At 37.9% G+C, this 19,267-nt stretch overlaps 1 protein-coding gene and 1 pseudogene across 2 annotated transcripts in view; both read left to right on the top strand.

Annotated features, from left to right (window-relative positions):
- grin2ab (glutamate receptor, ionotropic, N-methyl D-aspartate 2A, b) overlaps positions 1–19,267 on the top strand; it is a 177,816-nt gene that overhangs the window by 80,568 nt on the left and 77,981 nt on the right. The gene's annotated exons all lie outside the window — the stretch shown is intronic.
- LOC114472801 (uncharacterized) lies at positions 15,159–15,276 on the top strand (annotated as a pseudogene).

Here is a 19,267-nt window from a genome sequence, read left to right on the forward strand (position 1 = left end):
TATTTTGCAACAATACTTCTCTAGCGCTTCCACTATAGTTAATCATGCTTTAAAATTGACTATCAGGAGCTCACGGCTGGTGTAAACAGTAATGTCCTGGCTGAGCTTATAAGCAAGCAGTGCCATTTAGGCAATTTTTCTTCCGCTTTGTCTCGGGATCGCTCTTGTGGTCCCTCAGGGCTCAATTCAAAATATTTTTTTTCTATCTTCTGCATTTGTTTTCCACATCACTGAGTCATATTTTAGGGCTTACATTAGCTGTCACTGTTACATAGACATGGCCCAGAGGATTGTTCTGCTCAAGCCTATTGATTTGAGAAAATGTTAAAAACTGCAGGATGGGTTTTCCGCACTAAATCCTCATAACGTTTCCACATAAACATCTTTCTGACCCTTTGTCAGTTTCAGTTGTATCAGAACTTGCAAACTCAAATGCGTTTTTGTTCAATGAAACAATGATATCTGGGTTATTGTTTTTAAATGTACTAGGGCTGCTCAATTAATCGAATTCGATGACAATTTCGATTATTACACCCTAAGATTACAAAAATAACCTAATCGAAAAAAAACGATAATTAAAAAAAGAAAATGTATTTCATTTTTATTTAATTTATTTTTTTAATATGTTTTATTCGCTAAATAAAACAAACCCACGACTTGGGACATCATCAAATAATAAAGCTTGGTACACACATGTTATTAATACTAACTTTGAGTCGTTTAATCTACGCACATGCAACCTCCTCCCCTCCCCTCTTGAAACATAGCAGGAGAAACGCAGTAAAAACTCTTGGTAAACAAGTGGCAAGTCAAATTCTCTTCTATGGGAACACATACCACGTGCAAAAAGTGTTTTATTTTGTGAAAAAGTGAACATACTTGATTTTAGTGTTTGAAGGATTTTACTTATGTTTAAAGAATATATTTTACGTTTTTTTTGTACAAAAAATAAATCACTTTATGGTTGACAAATAATCGTTTGAATAATCGTGATTTCAATTATGACTAAAATAATCGTGATTATTATTTTTTCTATAATCGAGCAGCCCTCTTTTCTACTCAATCCGTTATATAGTATTTACCAGGAGACTTTCGAGACTAAGTCCAGCTAGGTAAATTAAAGTCTAACTTTATGTTTTTTTGGAACAGTTGAACCTTCTTAACTATTTAGGAGGAAGAAGCCGCTTTGTGCCACAGCAGATCTTAGGCATTATGATGAGATAATAATTTTAAGTCAACCCAGCTAGCAGAAAGAAAGTAAACCCAGCTCCGTAGTAACGGTATAAGATTGTTATGGGTTATACGTATTCTTATTGAGTTGAAAAAGTCATATAAAATACGTATTAAGTATGTGAAAAGTTAAAGTCAAAGAAAAGCTTCATGTTTTTACGGGTCTCTTTTCCTTCCCAAGTATCATACATCTTTATTGTGAGCCAATTATTGTCTATCATATCATAACTTTAACTGCATCGTCTCACTCGTAGTATTGACATAAGTTTTTAGTTGGTGTTATTTGGATGATTGCTGATGAACTGATGTCCCATTAGGATAGCCTTAGTAATAAACTCTGCCCTCTGCTTGTATATCATTTGGCAATGTGTAGGTCAAAAATTTAAGTTAATCTCTCAAGAAATTTAATTAACATTTTAGCCATCCTCTTGAGAACTTACTTTTCTGCATTTGACCTATTAAAACTCTTTAGGAGCGGATGGGGGATGGAGGGAGGGGTGTTCATTTGCTTCATATTATCTATATCCCATCTGCAGTCCCTGCCTTTTTTATCTTTTTCCAACTGGATTACTGTAATTACTTGCACATTTGGATGGGTTTGTCCTCCTTTATCTGCACAGTGTTACAGATTCTTATGAGTGCATCCAGGAAGGTAGACTACCTTTCCCTGCTGTCTACATGAGACTCAACGTGTTTTTCATTTACTAAAATAATGACATGTAAAAGACAGCTACGTTTCTTCCAAGCTTGCCCGACACTATGAATAATCCTTGTTACACAAACATTCCAATGCACTCTATTAAAACTTGTATCAGTGCTTCAGCAGTGGGCGGTGGCTTATATGTGTGAAAATCTGGTGAATACCGGCTGAAAATAAGCATCACTGATAACATAGCATGTAATAGCTATGCATGTCACAGTAATTCGAGTGTTCAGCTTAAGGACCCTAATTTCCAAGTCACAGCTGTAGTTGGCAATAATAGTAATGTCAAAGTTGATAATCACAATGATGACAGCACTGATGGTAACAATGACAAGGATGATAATGATGATGTGTGGTGAAGCTCTTGTGACGTACGGGAAGCTGCTTTTATCTCTGTTGTAAGGAAATAGGAAGTCAGCACAGCTTCAAGGTCACTTCCTGTAAAGTTTTTATTTAATTTCGAAGGGTTTAAGTGTGTCACATCATTAACATTGATACAAGATTTACATGTGAATTGCCAATGAAAGCATCTGATGCCAATTTATAAGGTTTTTTTCCCTTTATTCATAAGAAAAAAACATCAGAATTATAAGCAAATCTCTATTTATCCAATGAAAGAATTGTGGAGAAACACATCTGTCTTGGAGTTTTTCAGTATTTGGTCTTTTACTTGAATGAGTGATGATCTTGTAATACAGAGATGAAACAATGATTAAAGTGAAAAGACAAATGACAAGAAACTAAAAAGTTTCAAAGATAAATAAATCATTCATGGATTTTAATTTGTTGACGACAAAAGTTAAATGTAAACTTTTGGAGGTTGTGGGTCTTTGGTGAGTGCTTAGCCTGAAAACTGTAAATGCATTTTTACATCATGTGTTAGTTCAAGGCAACATGTGCTGGCTTTGGCCTCCATTGGAGCTTCATAGAGTTGAATTTATTCTGCGTTTTAGGCTTAGGGCCATTTTGCATTTATTATACCTCACTAGTAGTTTTCTCATTCTTTGTTGAGCTAGAATGCATTACACCTCATGCATAAAAGCTAAACCTCAATGGAGTTAAAAATATATGAGACCGGGACAAATATTTTGTGCATTTTTGCTGTGATGAACACTATGGACGCCTTCAATGAGGTAACACTAACTTTCACTTTCTCTCTTAACATTTCTTTTATTACTGAAAATTTTGGAAGCACTTTGAAACAAGTAACGTTCAGTGCTTGCAGTGGTATGTTGATCATTTGTGTAACTAAATCTGAAACAAAGGACTGGTGACAAAGTACAAGGATGGGTAGATTTGTGTAGTATTTCATGGCTGCTGTTGAAACACTATCTCACTGTAATTGGTACGTGAACAAAGGGATACATTCTCCAGGGCAAATGCTTTTTATGGGTGCAGTACTTTCTCCAAACTTTTCCTAATAAGCCAATTACTGCTGCTGGCAAACAAACCAATATATCATAACCTGCACAGTGTTGGACAAAGTGGTGGACTTGGATGAACTAGAGGTACCACTGATGAAACACCTTAGATCTATTATTTTTCAACTGAAAACAAAAAGAAAAGTACAACATCCTGAAGAAGCTCCATCTTTAGACAATCCATTGATAGTTGCAGATGGAAAACCATACAAATAAACTTTTGCACGAGTCCTAAACCCTCCTATTATTCTCAAATATAACACATTTCAAATTATTGACCAAGTTTTTGTGTCAAGCACTTTGTTTATTTGTTGAATACATAAATAACTACTTGATAATGAAACCTTGACCGGTTCTCTAGCGCCACCATCAGGCCACACTTTTATATTAGAATTAATTTATCTTGAATAGTTTTCATCCAAATCCTCTCAAATTTACTGACAACATTGATGACCACAAGAGTATGAACCTTATTGGTTGTGGTAAATATATAACCTTTCCTTCAGCGCCACCATCAGTTTAAACCTTCAGTTTGAGAGTTAGTGCCAGATTGTTTTCTAATTTGGAGTGCACATTCATGACTCTCACAGAATGAACCATATTGATTGATGTTGGTGCCCCCCCTTTCCTCTCATGAATATGTCTATTCACTTTTTTGATCTCCTTTTTTGTAACATATTTGGGGTTATTCCCTATAAAGTTTGAGACACATTCTCTATGTCACATTCACTGTGAAAGAGCTGTTCCAAAACCTCATTGGCAGTAAACCTGGTTCTAGAGGACATTTTAGAGAGAGAGCGAGAGAGAGAGAGAGAGAGAAGATTGCAATACACACAGAGCACAATGATGAATGATTGGATAAAGGATAAAGTGCTTCCATGCAAGCTGTTCCATGTTTGCTCCTCCTTTAGTTTGCATGAACTACCAATATCCTTGTGGGATTTACCCCGCCCACCACCATGTCATGTATCAACTCAAAAGCCTCAACTATGCACCTGCAGGTGTGGGGATGTAAGGTCACATATGGGTCACAAGCAGGCAGATGAGTTTTACACAGCTAAAACAGCTTGGGGTGAAATTGAGCCCAGAGGAACAATAATGCGTGCAATATGTGTCCAGAAAATTGAAAAAATGTCATCAAGATAATTTCATGCTCAATCAATTGTACCCATCAAATTAGGAAAAGTCATTAAAAATGAAACAATGTCAACTATTATTTTTTGAATGATAAACAATTAATTGGGTGAAATTGGCCCCAAGGATAATAGGAGGGTGACCTATTATGACCACGGGTAATGGGGAATCAGGGTTTGATTCTGGAGAGGGAGCTTGCGAAATGGCTACCACATCCAAGGAAGGCAGCAGACGCGCAAATTAACCACTCCCAACTCGAGGCGGTAGTGACGAAAAATAACAATACAGGACTCTCTCAAGGTCCTGTAATTGGAATCACCTTTTATTTTTCAATGTGATTTTTCTATGATTTGAATATATCATTAGTGCTCCTGTAATCATAAAAAACATATTTAAATCTTCTATTCCCTCTCATCTTGATATGAGACATAAGGAGCTAGTATTTACCTGTGGGGTTCTGAGGTATCGCCCAACCTACTGAGAGAACAAATCTGGTTACACCCTTGCCTGAACTCCAATTGGTTATTCTGTCTTATGAATGAAACAGCATCAGCCATTGAGAAAACCAAGGTCTTGGTGAAGCCCTATTCTGCTTCGCCAAGGCTGAGGTGACTGTGGCTCAAGGGTAGAGGAGGTTATTTCTGATCAAGAGGCTTGTGGATTGATTCCAATGTGCTCTCTGTTCATGTGACGAAGTGTCCTTGGGCCATGCTTTCAATGGAGGATTAGTGATGTACAGAGTATGGCCAGTCTGTTGCAGTTGGTTTGTGAGTGGGTTTGATATATTAAAGACGTTTGGAACTACTTGCCAATAAACTGGTTATTTAGTTTCGTGAATAAAGACAGATATGCATCAGACAGGTTTATGACAGGTTTGGAAACACACAAACACATGCACACACACAGGCGCATGCTGGACCCACACAGCTTTGATAAGGCTTGTGACTCACGATCAGAATCTAATTCCAGACACCTTGCAATGAGATTGGTTCGCACAGCACTGGTTGTACGTCCAGCAGTATAAATATTATTGACGTAGCTACTTCTACGTACAGTAAAAGCTATTGCAGCCTTCTGGATACAAGACAGGTATAATAAGTAGATTACCACTGTGTTATCCAAGAAGCAGTGTGTCTCACTCTGATCTAGGGTTCCAACAGATACCATGTGGGCTCAGAGCAGCAGCTCGTGCCTGGAGGCTTCCACCCTTCATGTACCTGCTGTGTCCTTTAGGGAAAGAGTGAGAAAGTGCTGAGGAGAAGGATGTGTTAACAGCTAACAGGAAAAGACAAGTTTGGAAAAAAAGCGAGGATCAAGTGAAGCCTGTGTTAGAGGTGAACCATGTTGGTGTCAGCTCCACGACTTTTCCTCCATGTTAGGTACTTATCTTCTCCCCTGGAAGGAAAAAAAAACCTTATTCATGAACCAACACTGAGGCAGAAAAAAAGGTGGAGAGAGATAAAGAAGTGTGAAACAGAATTGATTGCACAAACAAGAAGAGATTGCTAACATTGCTAACACAAAGGTACATATCACTGTGATGTCCAATTATCGTATAAGCCTTGGAGTCGGAAATCTCAACATGCCGCATTTCCATTCAAGCTAGTTACAGAGACTTTCTCGATATTTGTTCTAATATCCCCGGTGACATTTTATTTAGTTCGCGGCTCACAGTGCAACGAGAGTAATTGATCTGGTGTAATTTGAAGCCCCCAGTCCTTTTCTAAACACATGAAAATATTCTCATTGTAGAGTAAAGCGTCTCTACAGGATCTTTTTAAGATAACTGCTCCCAGCACAGGAAGTCGTTTGACATTCTGGGATTTAATAGTCACTTTGCAGCAGCGGCTGATACCACAGATTAGCCACTTTCAAATGGAAAGAAAGCAGGAAGGTAAAGCATGTGTTGAAAGATAATTAGGTGGAGGAAAGGGCTGTTTGCTAGAAAAACAGATTTAATTAAATTTCTGTTTCATTTGGTATAGCTGAATTCCTGAAATACTGTGTGTGCTATATCTATAACATATGTGGTTTACGTGATCCTAATATGTTGCATTATGTTTTTGTACAAGTAGCTATGTATAATGTATTTAAGTTTTTGAGGATTAACATTTGTGTTTTTGTTTTTCGCTCCTATAAGATGCGCAGTGAGCTGCGGCTGCAATTTGGAGGCAGTATTCTCTTCCCTCTCAGATCTCAGACTGTCGTACTTGCTTCATCATATTTGATGAAGCCGTGACCTTTGTCTGTGCAGTTGAGCTCTTCACTGCTGTAAAAATGGGCGAGCACCTCCAAACCAGACGTTGTGCTTCTTTCTAAAGCGTATTAACTATTTTCAGATGGGGGGGGAAGTGTCTGTAATCGCCGGAGGAATGTGTATTTCTCTGCATCATTGTCATAGATTATTGTGGAGAGGCCTTAAGATTTCAGAAAGTATTAATTTTGACAGCCAATTTTAATTAAGTTTTTGTCATAATTTCTTTTTTTTTTATTATTAAAATTCATCTCAGTTTTAGTCAAAAAATTAGTTGTCAGGATTATTTAAGTTATAGTCTAGTTTTAGTCAAGTTTAGGGTTTTAGTCAGCTAAATCTGTTAGAGATGTAGTTGACTACAATTTAAAACATTGTAGTTTATGCATTTTCTGAACATTACATTATCATTTATCAACCTGATATTGGATAGTATTACAACTTGTTTGTGTAACTTAGTTGAGTTTGCTTGTGAGTAGAAGAAGTATTGTTGTATGGTTTCTTAAATAAATAAAAATCTTGGAAGGAAAAAGGTAGAATTTGATCATTTGCTGGACTATTCATTGTTTCATAATCATAAATTAATAAATTCCAATTGGAAAATTATGGCCTCAATTCTTCTGTTCATGGTTTGCATCTCCTGCCAGACGTTGTGTGGGTTTTATCTGTTTTTACTGCCACTTTTCAAAAACATGACTCCTGGGTTTCTGCAGCCACTTAAAAAGACTAAAAAGGACTATGTGTTGCATTCTGGGTTTTTTTTTGTTTTTTTTTTTTAACTATGTGCACAACTTTTTACTGTGATTACATTATTGTAACCCCTAAACCTGCTCTGTATGTACTAAAGCAGATTAAATAATACTGACAAAAACATTGACATTCCAAAGCCCTTTAAACTCAGAAATAAAATTTTTGGACTGTAATAAATAAATATAATATATAAAAGGAGTTTACAAAATTGACATCCTGGCTCAGCCCATTTTAGCAAGCTGACTTTATTTTGCGTTATCCACAGTGGTACACTACCTCGTGGAGAAAAAGAAGCAGCCTCAAAGTGGAGCACAAACTCAAATGTACAGTGACACTCAGAGCATGCTGTGCAGTCCTCCGTGAACCTAAAATATCCAGCTACTGCACATTCTCATAAATGACAACCGAAATGTAAGGTCAACATTTAGCTTTTAGCACCAGCACCGATACATCCGTGCTCTATGCTAAACAGTTCATCTCATACTATAAAACATGTCCTGAGCAGAGTTCAGGCTATTGTTAATAAGCCTACACTGAGGCCCCACGGCACACTAATTTCAGTCTAGCGCTGTTGAACATGAATGCAGCAACAATAACTTAGTGTGCCCTCCCCATGACAAGGTATTGTATCCCTGAAGGCAAAATGATGTACTTAGGTTTCAGAGAGTGTACTGTATGCTCAGGAGCTGTAGGTTAAATTGTGCATGCACACAGCAGAAAATTGGTCTGCAGGCTTTCCCTTGTGCATGAGCAGCTTTAATGCTTTACATACCGCAGGAGAAACACCTTGAAGTTGTCTGGATAAAACAATTGAAAGCGACACTATTGGCTCCTTTTTGTTACCTTGGATATACAGTAATGCCACTTGATCCTTCAACAGTAGAGGCTTGATTCAAAGTCGGTTTAAATGTTATTTGTTGACTCTTGTTAACCCTGAAATTCTCCACAAACTAGATGTGGATTGATAAGAATTGCATGTTTTACATGTGCAACAACTGAAATGCGTCTGTAATGAGTTTATCATCTAGTGGTTTTCCTCCTTTAAAATAACTTAACCATTGCCTTTTTTTCTCAGTATTTTCTTCCTTTCTCGTTTTCCTTCTTCTTAATGTCTTATCTTTCAACTCTGTCTTTCTCTCTATCGAACTGACATTTTCATTTTCTCTATACTTTCTGTCCAGCCTCTTACACCCTTGAGTTGGCCTTAACTATTACCTTCTTTACCTTACAGCATCACATTCTGCTCTTAACATCTTCCTGTCTGTCCCAGTCTTTCTTTGTTGACTTGATACGAACCTGTACCTCCTCAATTTAAATCTAAGTATCCATATTGATCTGTGTCCTTAAGAAAAACCACACCCCTTGATGTTTTTTCATATTTTATTCACCAGAGGGGTATTCCTTAACCACTGTGCCACCGTAACTTTCAAACTATGTAATGAACTCTATGGTTGATAACTATACATCCAGTCGTAATACCTTAAGAAATCATGTAAATGTCAAGCTTTAAATGTGTATTCATTTAAATTGACATTTTCCCCTTTACATTTGCCACAGGTTTGTATCCAGGGAACTTTACAAAAGATGTCACTAGACGTTTTAATGCAGATCAACCTTACTGACAGAGCATTTAGAGAAAGCAGTGGCTATCCGTAGGGTTGCCGTATCAATAAACCGACATTCTATCCGTATCCAGAGCCCCTATTGGGCCAGTTTAGGTCATGTGATAGGTCAGTCATTGGCCAGTTGAGGTTGCGTGACTAAGACTAAACCTTACCCTAAACCTAACCCCAACTCTAACCCTAACCCTAAAAATTGTTGCGATATTGGGTTATAACCTAACCCTAACCCTAATCCTAAACCTAACCACCCCCACCCAATGGCCCTAAACTCAACTGCTACCACCTCCACTCAAATGACCCTGACCCTAACTTTAAAACCTAAACCTACCCTAAATCCTAACCCTAAACCTAACCGCTACCGCCCCCACCCACTGGCCCTAAACTCAACTGCTACCGCCTCCACTCAAAGGACCCTAACCCTAAACCCTAACCCTAACCTGATGACCAAAAATTGGAGAATTCTGCAACTGAAACCTAACCCTTATCCTAGAATTAGTTTAAGGGACCATATATTTACACCAAAACTAAAAGAAAACCCAACACCTAAAGTATAATTAACCAAGAAAAATCAGGCAGGAATGCACCAAGACACTTCCACCTCCACCCCATTGTTTATACTAACAGGTAATGGGGCGGAGACTGGAAGCTGGGACGAGGTCCATACATACCCAGTTGTGGTGAAGCCCAAAGAGACTCATACTTCTGTCCCTCGGCTAACAGTTCTGTGAACCCTCATACCACACCACACGACACATGAATTTATGACAGGGTGTCCAAATAGACACAGAATGGGGGGGGGGGTGCAACCATCCCCCCCACGTTGTTCCTTGTTCCATATTTACAACACTGCACTGACACTGCATTATACTGATACAAACTCACAAAACCTTTTTGATGAGTGGCACAAGGAAGAGAGGAACACGAATAACAAGCGTCGGCCCGTGCCTGTATTGATTCCCTATTAAACTGTACTGTATGCAGAGCCTTTCCCGAAATGCTCTGTATCCCAATTTCAGAAAGAAAAGTGTGTCAGAGAAGAGTGTCAAGGTACATTAAAGTATTCCTTGATAAGCGGTGTTCAGGTGGGTGGAGCCAGGTAGTATCCCAGGGTTTCTTAGACAAAACCAGCCAGCGAGCAGGTTTGGTTCACAGAGAATGTTACCATGGTGACATACTCAGAGAAGAACATACCTCACTTTCAGGAATGATATACTCAAGAGTTTCCTTCATTTGAGCCCGAACAATTGTCCTCATGGCCTGACAGAAATTAAGATCTTATGTGCTCTGAAAAAGGAACAAAGAAAATCTGTCATCTGTAGCAGCTGTAAGCCTGTAAAAACTTCGACCAATGAAAAATGACGGTTGGTTTTATTTTTAATCAATCACGTCTCCCTGTTCGTTCTCAACCCCTTGGGTGCACTAGCCCACACTCAAAGCGCGTCACCAATGACAGAGATAAAACTGAGTTTTTAGTCAAGGTTTTTAACGTATATAATGATAAAGTTTAGTGTTTAGGCTACTTACCGCTGAATGAGACATGAGACGACGTAGTTTCTACACAACATAAGCGATGAGCTGAGGTCCGCTTTTGAAGCACCGGTGCTCGTGCATGTGAGGGAGGGACAACTCCTCTACCACCTGAGCCACGGTGGTCTTTAGAGGGGGCACAAAAGGGAGGGGGCTGGTATAAGCGGAGCACTCGGAGGATACAACTTTCAAAATCATGTTTTTGAAAATGACCTATCCTGTCTTTAAGTCTTCCTAAAATGCAGGCGAGCTGTCAATGTTTCACCTACCTTATCACTACACTGCGTATACTTCCAGTTAGCTTCTGTCTTTAAGCTATTGACTGGTTTGCATGCGGTCTCAATAAAGAAATATGCAGATAGAAAAAAATCATGATGGAAAGAAAGTTGGAAACAGGAAAAGAGTTTTGTTGTGTTTCTGAGGTGATGCCCACTTTGGCAAGTCAACCAACCTTCACTGCTCTGCTTTGCTCTGCTCCACTTTGCGTGGGTTGTTGCTGTATAAATAACACTCTCAGAGCAGATCATAGAGAGAGGGAGAGTGGAAGAGAGAATGATGGGGAAGAGAGGATGAGTGAGGGAATAACAGGAGAGAATGATGGCAAGGGGAAAGGGGAGTTGGGGATGCAGGAGGAAACAAAGTGCAAGCTCATGGGGGAGAAAGATGGAGTTGATCAGAGCAACATTAGATGTTCAAGAGGAAAGAGGGCGAAGACGAAAGAAGTGTTGGGAGACAGAGAGCAGATTGAGAGTGCTTGAAGAATAATTGAACCATATATGGTAACAGTTAAGTATGAGGCGATTTGAGAGGATGAGAGAGGGAAAACAAGTGTGAGAGAAATGGATGGGATGTGTGTGTGTGTGTGTGTGTGTGTGTGAGAGAGAGAGAGAGAGAAGGCCTGTCTTAGGCGGTGATGCTTGTGTGACACCATCAGCATTAGTCATGGGGCAGATGATTAATAGTGTAAAGATACTGCAGAAGCATATCTCTTGCCAAATGGCAGATCTGTGATCCTTTTTTTTCTTTTTTTTTTTGCCCACATGCACAACCGCTAATTCTGACATATTTGTAAATGCGGCCTTAACATATTGAACAAATACAATTACAGTGTGACACAAAGCGCCCCGCCTGCCCTCCAGAATGAACACAGTCGTTGGACAGGCCGCCCTCGCTCCTCTACACGGAAAAATCTGTACTTAAATCTGCCAGCTTGCTTTGTACAGAAAAAAAATGAACTAATCCGTGCTTGAAAATGATTGACAGAGAGGAGAAGTTCAATGAAACAACAAATCACCCTCACTGAGTCATTACAAGCAGATGTACAAAAAAAACTGTGTCCCCACGTCACCCCGGGGGGGTAACAAAACTGTCTCAAAATCTCCAAATAATTAGTTTGGCATTGTCAGAGTGACAAAGTAATTATATTCAGTAATATCACACACTTGGTTGCACATGGACAAACATATTAGAATCGATCTTAAACTACAAATTACACACTCCAGGCATACAGATTCTAACATTCACATTATATTAACATATTGAATGGAAAACAGGAGGCGTGACTCAGATAAGGTTTTATGATTGTAACGTTATGGAGTAGTTTTTATCCAGTGGTGTCAAACACCGTTCTGAAGGGCTGCGATCTGATCTAAATCTAATGTTTTCCTGCTTCAACACACCTGATGCAAGATTGTTTTTTGACATTTCAGGTCTAGTACTTTGCTGTTGTGACAGACATTTAAAGGCCACCCTTTTCTCGCTTCTTACCAAAAACTTCTACAGTATAAAACAAGCAACGAAGCTCAAAGTAAAAGAGACGCTTCAATATCAACTCGAACAGAGAGAAAGATTTGTGTGCCAGTCAGTTACAGTAAGTAATTATCTGTGATTCGGTTCAGCTGTGTTGAGTTTTAATGCTGCTTCCAAATCTCAGGCTTCTGAGCGTTTGTTGTCATTAAATAACAGAGCAGACAGCATGAAACTCAATGACTAACAAAATGTTTGGTTTAGACTAAATCACCAGTTTGAGATAAGCATGTTGATACTTTCAATAATAACATATACTTAGTTACACATTTTTACAGAAAGAAAAATATAACCCTTAACTGAATAAATTCCATCTGTCATTTTTGAGAATGCTTTGTGTATACCAGTGTGTTTTAGTCCACAGTATGTTTGCCTGAAACAGTGGTGCTTAACTCGGAATGTGTTACATAGAAACCAATCCAGTTCTATGTATGTGTCCCTCTGTAGATGAAGGCTCCCTTTATCGATTTTAAAGAGTAGCTAAACCCCAAAACCACTCTTTTTTTGGGGGTGACCCGATCCAATATCGATATTGGATATCAGTCTGATATTAGCCTGAAAACGAATATCGGATATCGGATTAAAATTTCCGGATTTTCCGATTTTTAAAGTTTTTTTAATCATTTTAAATTTATTTTATTCAATTGTAGATTACTGTAGATATTATGTTGAAGGTTAAAAATTACGTAACCAATTGCTCAATAATTAATGGGTCAGTTTTTCTCATTCCTACTGTTGCTGACTATTGTTCTCTGTTTGAGTAACATCACTTGATCAATCCTTTTCTAACATTCCACACTACAAAATAAGTAATTTTTTTTTATTATTATTAAAAAAAGAGAAAGAGTAAAAAAAGTATTTATGATTCATGCTGATATCGGATCAATATCAGTGTCGGCCGATAAATGAAAAAGTTGTATCAGGACATCCCTACTTTTTTTTTTATTTCTGCTGAAAACAAATGTATCTGGGTATGAAGTGGTGATGTTCAATTATTTTTGTCCAACTCTTGACATTGTTGTCAAAGTATTTCAATTTTCAATTTCGTTATTACGATCGAACTTTGGTATTGGCTGAGATAGAGGCTGATAATGTTTTGGTGGCTTTTTCCTCACAAACCACTGTTCACCCATGTTAGCCCCGCCCCTCCTATAAAAATTAGCACCTGTTGACTCTGCATTCTGTGGCAAGTATGATGGATTGACAGAGTTACAAATAGAGAGGACAGTGAATATTGATTAGGTAGTTAACATAGCACAACTTGTTCTGTGGAGATTTTTAAGTATAAAGTGGGATTGTCCTTACTGCTTCAGGAGCCCCGCCCCTGATCAAGGCTTTTTTTGAAATTCCAGCCTTGACGCATGTCAGCTTTTTTTCTGTTTCCGTGTTAAGTTTTTCTCCTGTTTTTCTGACCATTTCTTTCTGAGCTTTGAGGGCATTTGAAACAACAGATGCATTTAGAGCTTTAGTGCTTACCATTGTTGGTGGTAACACATCCTTTTGTACATTTATAAGTGTATATATAATTATGTGTATATGCATATGTATGTTTCTTGCGTGTAAACTTTTTTGTGAAAGGAAGCAACCACTGATATGAATTATGACAATTACAGGGGTGGGAACTCGTTTTTGAGTTTATATATATATATATATATATGAAAGTATGTTCATTCGAAAAGAGTCATTTGTATATGTAATGTACATTGAACTCGGAATAAACAATCAATCAATTTATTTATTTCTTTATTGAGGGCAAACATGGCCAACTTGTTTCATTTGATAAAAATGTACTTTCAGATATGGCATGTTTCATGGATATAAAATCATACGGTACATACAGATGTAAGTTCTCGTGTGATTTTCAGAAAAAAAAATGCACAAAAAACAGAAATCAATTTGTCCAAAAAACAGAGAAAAATAGCCCAAAAAACAAACCAAAAAAATAAATTATTCAGAACAGATTTTTTTTTTTTTTTTTTTTTTTTAATGAATGCAATACGTTTCCATAGTTAAGTTATTCTTTCAAGCTGTTAATGATTTTTAATTAATTTTCTTCCACTGCACAGTTGGAAATTTCAACAAGATTAAGCTGCATGGTTTTTGACTGCAGGTGGAAACTGGTGTACCGATAGTAAAGACATGATCCCTACTCGTCAGGGGTCCATCACATCAGGAGCTGTGTGTCGTCCCTGACCGGGGCAAAGACTGGGATCTATGGGGGGTCGTATTTTACTGAACTGATGTCTAATTAAATGAAGCAATAATCCTCAGCCAGGTTTAGAGACTGCAGAGTGGTGATAATATTTAAAGTCTGTGTAAAGCAAATTCAGCCATTTTCTTCTAATCACATTAAAAAGGTCATAAATGTATTCCTTAAAACCTGTAAAAAAAAAAAAACATTCAACCATTTAGATTGTAATTGTGGAGCTATGGCTGCACAAACTGTGTTTCAAACTTCTGTGTTCAGGATTTAAGGGGCGGGTCAGAAATCTTAGCAGCGTTACGTAACCGAGCCATCATTAGCATAAACCCGACCCTGCTGCTGAAGCACACCGAACTTCCACAGCCTCCAGCGGGCGCTATTCGGCCCCTAGCCGAAAACAAACCACATATTCGGACTCAGGGGAATAAAACGCGTCCGCTGGTGCCACATTTTCTATGAAATGAGCACTTTTTTGCACCGCGATTGTGTGTTTTGCCTCTAGCGGGTGCAGTACCCTGGTCATACCAGCCTGTCATTGCCCGATCCCGTTAGATCTCGGAAGCTAAGCAGGTCTGGGCCTGGTTAGTAGTTGGATGGGAGACCACTGAGAATTCCAGGTGCCACAGTGGGGTGGCAGTCGCTGCAGTGGTATCTGTCATTGTGTCCTTGGGCAAGGCACTTCACCTACATTGCCTAGTATGAACGTAGTGTGTGAGTGAGTGTTGGTGGTGGTCGGAGGGGCCGATGGCGCACTATGGCAGCCTCGCTTCCGTCAGTCTGCCCCAGGGCAGCTGTGGCTACAACAGTAGTTTGCCACCACTAAGTGTGGAGTGAAAGAATAATGCCTAAATTCTGTAAAGCGTCTTTGAGTGTCTACGATAAAGCGCTATATAAAATTGATGCATTATTATTATTATTAGTACTGACTCTAACTGGGAAGGATGCACATATTCGGACTCGGGTGGAGCAGACCTTTCCGCTGATATATTGTTTGCCTGATCCAATCGCTTTTGGAAAACCAATGGGAGAAGCACTATCAACACTGGAGCTGCTTTCACACTGCTCTCTCCCATAGACACAGTACACGGAGGCGGCGACCTTCCCACGCATGGGCGTGGTTGCAGCACCTCTAACTGACACGCCTCCAGCATTTCAGAGCCGAGAGAAGTGTTTCTTTTCCCATGATTTTGAGACCTAATTTTATACACTGAGAAATTAGGCTCAGTGGTCAATGACACATGTTTCTGTGGTGTGACAAACTAATAACATAATTTATTTCTGCTTTACACAGACTTTAAGGCATCTTTACCTCACCCTGTCCATTTTCACTGTCCTTTTATGGTCAATCAGAAAAAGTAAATATGTTCAGCAGAATGACATTAATTAAATACATTAGACAGGCTGTGAAATGTCAGCTTGTGTAATACATGTGTAATCAATCAAACATGTATATTGGTGATATTTGCATGAAAAACAGAAATCAGTTTGTCCAAAAAACAGAGAAAAATAGCCCAAAAAACAAACCAAAAAAAGAAATTATCCAGAAAAAACAGATTTTGTTTTTTAAATGAATGCAATACATTTCCGTAGTTAAGTTATTCTTTCAAGCTGTTAATTATTTTTAATTAATTTTCTTTCACTGCACAGTTGGAAATTTCAACATTCAGCATTAGACAAGCTGTGAAATGTCAGCTTGTGTAATACACGTGTAATCAATCAAACATGTATATTGGTGATATAAAAGGCAATGGGCATGCTTCAACCGTCAACCAATCAAGTAGACAATTAGATTCTTTCTTATCTATGTTAGTATGCTACTTGTCCTGTTGACCTCCCCTGACTGTATGTCATTAGTATTAATTTTGAAATAGTTTTAAGTCATAATCGTTTTACTAAAATGCAACTTATTTTTAGTCAAAGTGTCGTCATCAGAACTTTTTCAGTTATAGTCTAGTTTTTGTCAACTAAATGACTTTAATATTTTTGTTGTCTAAATCCGTTACGACATATAGTCCACTGAAATATAATGCATAAGAGTTTATGCATTTTTTTAATGATCCAATTACAATTGATAACCCTGATATGTGATGGTATTCGTTCACATGAGTTCTGATTGGATTTGGTCCCATCTGACAAAATTATAGGTTTGTTTTTATTAGTTAACAAGAATATCAATATATTTTGATATAGTTTTCAATCACTTTTGTAGAAAAACTTTTTTTTTTGCAAATTCAAGTTTTTTTTTTCTTTTTAATTATTATTATTATTATTTTTTTTTTTTTTTTTTTTTTTTTTTTTTTTTTTTTTTTTTACCTTTTTCCCACCACAGATTTTTTGGACTTTTTGCATTCCGTCCTTGTGGGTTACGTAGCGTGAGCCAGCCCCCTGTTTGTTTACATTTGTTTACCCTTTATTACTTTTTTAATTGTAATGTTATAGGTTATAAATTATGTAGTTTTCTGATTTCTTAATCAGAAAATTTCAGCTACTGTGAAGTTGCTGTTGCACTTTTGCTTAAACCTGGGTTTTTAACTCTTAAGGACAATCACAGCAATAAAGTTGCACTTTTGACATGATATCTGATGTCTGTAGTCATTTTTAAGTGCATTGAAATTGTTTTTTTTTTTTTTTTTTAAATCGAATCAAAACTCAAATTTTTCTTCAAAAAATCAGAGCAAAATCGCCCAGCCCTACCACAAACTGCAATGATTTTGGACATTTTGATGAAAAAGGCTGCTTTAGTGGTTGGTTTTATGTGGGATATGGGATGTGGGTTTGCTGGGAAAATGACGTCTGTTTCATTCTTTTTGTGCTTTATTATTATTATTATTATTATTATTATTATTATTATTATTGTTGTTTTGTTAAAATTACTATGCATGACCTTTCTTTGAATGCAAAGCAGTATACATATAATACAGTAATTGCTTTCTAGTGTGTTTAGACACACATGCAAACTCCACATGGACACACGTGGCCTGTGGGACATGAACATCTGTGCTATGGGCAGCAAAACATTCTCTTGCACCATCTATCAGCTCATAAGCAACTATTTTATTTACAGTTTAACATTTGGCTATTATTAGTGTTTGCTGTTTGCTAAACAAAAGCATTTGAGATTAATATTTTAACAGGTACCTATAGATATTACATCAGCCTAATGTTTTGCTCAAAACCTTTCAATCAAGTTACCGACAATTGTGTGTTATTATTTTATACCAACACATTTTCCAATCGACTTTTTCTACTTGTGTCTTCTCTGCTGAAACTATTGTGCTTGTACCTCATTTCATGGCAGATTGGTCGGTTGGATGTGATGGAACCAAATAAACGGGAGCTGATGATTTATAAGGGATCCGTGAGAAGCTGTTGAAACTACAAAGGCATATCACTTATCACACAAACAGTGTGATTTAGTTTTGGACATTGTTTAATGATTTTGTTACAAATCACTGAGCAAAAGCTGGTGCCTCTCAGCCATACGTTCTTTGTTTTGCATGTTTCTGGCCGGTGTGCGTGCATTTTCCCAAGGTACTCTTGCTTCCCCTCACAGATGATTTGGTAGTATTCTTCGATCATTTATTTTATTGCTGTCAGGTATAAGTTGATGACCTGATATAGCTCCACATTGTCATGATTGATTGCAGCACATACTTCACTGGTAAAGGAATTACCAGAGCAGCCTAAAATTCAGCGGTTTAAAGAAAACAGGTTCCACTTCTCACTCTCTAATTAAGCTCCAATTACTTACACCTCGGCTAAAACCCCTGATTTTAATCGGATGAATGGACAGAAGTTGTGATAACCATGGCTATTTCAAGAGACTAAGTCACTGATCTGCCTCAATCCAGCATTAATGTAAAAAGGTGTAGCTATAATTGAATGTGGATGTTGTAGCTAAGAATGTGCAGACAAAATGTTAGTGCGCTTACATATAATTGTTTGCACACTCTCTTTTGGAGGAAATCTAATTAAATCTATGAAAACATAAGAAGTGGCAAACTAAAATTAAGCCATTATTAATTGCACCCCAGCAGTTAGGGATTGTGTGTGTGATTTAATGAGCAATATAGGGGAAAATGGCTTACCTCGCTGCAATGGTTTAATGATGGCCAGAGGTGTTGCTCGGCGAGCTGATGGTGATGCATCCCAGAACATTGTTCTCTAGACCAGTACTAATCAGCAGTTATTGGTACAAGGCTAGATGGCAAAGGACTGGAATCGAAGGATCCTCCATCACTGGGGCTTGTTAATGATGGCCAGCGGTGCTACAGGCCTGACACATTTGAAAAGATCGTGATGCACATTAGCGCACTGCAAATGCAATCATTACAAGTCAATCTGATGTTTGAAAGGCCCTTCACATTTTTTCAGTTTTCACACCAAACTCAAAGTGCATTTACTGATAATTTTTTTGTTTTCGGGATTTGTAGGATCTCCTTATATTTACATTAATATTCAACCTCCAATAAGACATGGTGGAGTGTATCTTCTTCAGGTCACAGCAGAAATGTAAGCTGTTGAATGCTGGGGTTGAGGGTACTTTGGTCAAGGTGTGCAGCACAGATTAATCTGACACAATAGTGATGCTGCTCACGTCTCCCGTCTTCTGTCATGTGT

The sequence above is a fragment of the Gouania willdenowi genome, chromosome 1, assembly GCF_900634775.1.
Source record: "Gouania willdenowi chromosome 1, fGouWil2.1, whole genome shotgun sequence".
NCBI classification, from domain to species: Eukaryota; Metazoa; Chordata; class Actinopteri; order Blenniiformes; family Gobiesocidae; genus Gouania; species Gouania willdenowi.